This window comes from Globicephala melas, chromosome 18 (assembly GCF_963455315.2).
Source record: "Globicephala melas chromosome 18, mGloMel1.2, whole genome shotgun sequence".
NCBI classification, from domain to species: Eukaryota; Metazoa; Chordata; class Mammalia; order Artiodactyla; family Delphinidae; genus Globicephala; species Globicephala melas.
In genome coordinates, this window is record NC_083331.1 from 34,705,554 (window position 1) to 34,709,735 (window position 4,182).

The window sequence follows — 4,182 nt, forward strand, 5'->3', positions numbered from 1 at the left end:
TTATAAATACATTTTATAATTTCTAGAGGTATATTCTTCCCTATAGTGAAGAAAACATATTAACCTATAGACCCAAATATCTTTAGTTCTTCTGTACAAGGAAGCCAAATGTAGAAAAAACTATGTTCAGTAATTAAAGTTTCAGTATTTTATCATTTGGAAATCATCAAGATATTCAATGAATATCTATCATTTAACTTATCTCAGTATAACTTTAATGTTTCAAGCTAACAAAAAGATTTTGTAAACTATTTTCAAGGAGACATACCACAAAGCATAATTATTGTTGAAAATTTAACTTATAAACTTTTAACTTTCATCTGTTGAATTTACTTATTTTAGAAATTATGCTTAGATTACTCATGAAAGTTTCATGAGTCGTTAAATGGCTAACCATCATCTTATTTTTTTTGTTGACAAATTCTGTCACAGTGATAACATGAGCTTATTTGACTTTTAGTAAACTTACGTAGGATAAATGCCATATGTCTGAATTATATTTGATATTGATAACTGTAAAAACATGTCTGTTTTAATGAAGGCAGCAAACTTAAACTAATTTATTTTCACCCCAAAATTACCCTATATTATGTGAACCTGAAAAAAAGTTTGGGTTACTTTCTACATTTCTGAGAGTATACTTGATTTATATAAATGCTTAAATTTCTTTAAGCCAATTAAATAGGACTTTTTACAGATTAATTTTGGTAATACCATTCAAAGGTAGAAAAAAACACATACTTAATAGCATAAATACACAGACGTACACAAACATACAGACAGATGCAGAGATCTTATAGCTTTCCTTTTAAAATTTTAGCCATGTGGTGGGTGCAATAATATGAAACTCACTTACAAAAGAACAATTGGATCCAAATTGTGTTTCTGGCAGATGGAATAAATTAAGGTTACCTTCTCAGATGGCTTAAACTTCCTACTATTTGTGGAGGGAAGTTTAAGATTTCTCATTTGACTAATTTCCTCATGGTGTCCCCTCTCCACTCTTTTTTCCTTTTGATAAGAATTATCTCCCTGAAGTTTGCATTTCAAAGAGATCATCTCCAATTCCTAGAGTAGACTTGGTAGAACATTGACATCTCCTAGGCACAGAGAAAGAATGCAAGTTCCCCCCAGAAAGACTCTTGTGTCCTAAGTCCAGAATTTTTATAATATGTACAAGTCTTTTGAGATAAATAGGAGAGATTTTGAGATTGGCAAGAAGAACAGACAGGCTTTCTCTGTTCTTGAATAAACTCAATTTGTAAGACAAGTTGTCTATACTGTCCTCAATTTGTAGGACAGTTTTATTTTTAATTCTCCCTAAAATTGTTGCATCCAAAATGATATGAAGGGAATGACCCACCCATCCAACTACATTATCTTCAATTTACTTCTTTAGATCAGAGAAAAGGACTTTATTTAAGATAGAAGTCAAAAGATTTTTAGATTCTAGATTTAGAGTCCTTTGTCTTTGGAATGTTTTTCTTTCCCTCTATGTACATAGTTTTATTTAGCCAAGGGGAGAAACCTTAAAAACAAAACAAAACAAAACAAAACAAAAAAGTTCCTTTTGGGCTCTGAATATCAGCTTTCAATTTGGGCAAATGATCATAGAGCTACTTAAAAAAAAAAATCATTTAAAATATCTTAGCTTTCAGCCAGGACAAACAGTAAATCTTCCTGTCAGTATTGAAGAACCCCATGACGCAAAAGATACCCCCAAATAGGGTGCAAATATACTCCCCTCCCAAAATTCATAACCACTCCCAAAGATTGTCAAAAGAAAGAAAGACTTAGACAATTTCCCTGAGAGCTGGCACTCATTGATAGGACCCTAGCTGCAAATGGAGCACAACACACTTTTTTGTCTAGCCTTATCTAGCCACAAATGGGATGCAACCCACATTTCTGTCAGCCATACTTTTGGGCCTCCAATTGGACAGTAGTGCTGTCTGCATACACAAGAACTGACAATCCGCATGCTTCAGGCAGGAAGAAAGCAACGCTGAGTTCTCAAGACACAAAAGGACAAGACAAACAAGAAGACAATAGCTGTCCCTGGGAGACAAAAAGATCAGCAACCAGTAAGCAGCAACATAAACTTTTACTTCCTCTGTTGACTGAGCACTGCAAAGATCCAGGAGAGCTGACTCTGAGAAGAATTCTCATCTTTGGCTGGAGTCTGCCAGTTTTCCTAGGATTCCATCTGCAGGCTTCAGAGCAAGTGGTGTTTAGAGAGTGTAGCTCTGGCATCTACCAACATTTTCCATTAATTTTTTCTTTTTTCGTAGTTGTTCAAGGAATATTTTATTTACAGCGTATTTGTTATTTTTGTAATTCAAAAGGCCCAGATTAAAACTGTACACTAACTTAAGAAAGACGGTCTTTCATCTGGATTTTGTGCCCATCCACTTTCTATTAGAGAGATCATAAGTGCTCGATGAGGTATATCAAATGGCAAACTTTCTTCATTAGTGTCAGGTCGATGTCCTTGTGACACACTATACATAATCTGCAAAGGATTGGTGACTTCTTCAAAAGGCTGTTTTCTAGATAAGACTTCCCATGTGATAACTGCATAACTCTGTATATATCATGCTTGATATAGTAGCCCTTGATTTTTGTCCAGGTTCATAGTTTTCAGGTGGCATATAGATAATTGTCCCTCCTTCTGGTGCAGATTTACTACTTCGTGATTGTGAGAGGGACATCATGCGCCATTTTGATAAGCCAAGATCTGCAATCTTAACGTGAAATTCATTATCCAATAAGATATTCTGAGTCTTCAGGTCATGATGAAGTAGAGGAGGATTCATATTGTGCAGTTAATTTACACCTAGTGCAATTTCATGCAGAATACGAAATCTTAATGGCCAAGGAACATCAGGATATTCATTTTTCCTCATATCCTATGTAGGAGTTCATTTAATGACCCATTTGGCATGTATTCAGTAACTATTCCCCAAAATTCAGGCTCATTGCAAACTCCCAAAATTGGAAGACTGTAACTAAATCTAGCTTTGTGTAAAATTTCAGCTTCTCTTAAGACATCATTTCTTTCACTATTCATAAGGCGTTGGGAGATTGCTGGGGAAGGTCCTCTCATGGGCAGAAGTCAGGTTACAGAGAATAATTCACCAATCACTGTCGAGCAGCGGGGTGTGAATGTGCAGGTGTTTCACGGCCACTCGAACGCGTCAGTCTACGTGGCGGGCAGAAGACACGGTGCCGGACGCGCCGCGGCTCAGGTAGCGCAAGTCGGCGAGCTTGTGGTACGGGATGGTGGGCAGGACGCTGCAGATGGCCTCCTCGTTCATGGTAGCGGGTGGCGCGGGCCTCCATTAATTTTAATTTTAGTTTTCCCTCGGCTGTTTAAGGGACCTGGCAGCAGTTTACCAGAGAATCCCTCAGAGCCCCGTCAACCTTAGGGACGGGACCCTCCTTTGAGGGTGGATATGGGGACATTCCAGCTGGTGTGAAAGGATTTGACAAAACCTTTGAAAACAATCTTTTCCAGTGTCCTGGTTGATGGCAAATGAGACAACTGATATGTGGACGAGTATTTTGATGATGGACTCCCTGGGAGGGTGGAACCAGGGAGGCTCATGTGTTGTCTTAAGTTTCTGGCTTTGGAGGCATTGCAGTTGTAAAGCCAATAACTTGGTGGACTTTTTAATAGTCTGTGGTCTCTTCGGAGTAGAAAGGCAATTCAGATACAGGATAAGCAGATGAGAGTAAAGTAAAGGAGGACAAAGGGGAGAAGTAAGAGTCAGTCTTAGAGTCTTTTGCTTTAGGTACCTCTTGTGTCTTTAATTTTTCATTAGCCTTTTGCAATGAATCTTTCAATAAAACTATATTGGAACCTCGAAGACTTTTGGAGTATTCTGCATACCAATTAAAATAAATATCCTATTCTGTTTGTTTGATTTGGGAACCCTTGCTTTCAAGTGTATGTCTTAAATGGATGATCTTGTCTTATTAGAACATTCCCCATAATGGCCATTGTAATTCTAGTTTCTCTCACTAAGATTTTGCTATTTGTGTAGATATCTACAGCTTCCAGGACCAAGTTCTTAGACATAAAATAAGCAGGTGTGTCAAAAGGTGGTGGACTTAATTCTCTGAAACCTGAGGATTCCATTTTTTTAAGCTAAGCCTTGTGTGTTGCAGAGCAAAATTAAT

General features: G+C 37.3%; 1 pseudogene; it reads right to left on the reverse strand.

Moving 5' to 3' along the window:
• Positions 1 to 2,301: 2,301 nt before the first annotated feature.
• LOC115844995 (receptor-interacting serine/threonine-protein kinase 2 pseudogene) lies at positions 2,302 to 3,322 on the reverse strand (annotated as a pseudogene).
• Between the last annotated feature and the right edge of the window lie 860 nt (positions 3,323 to 4,182).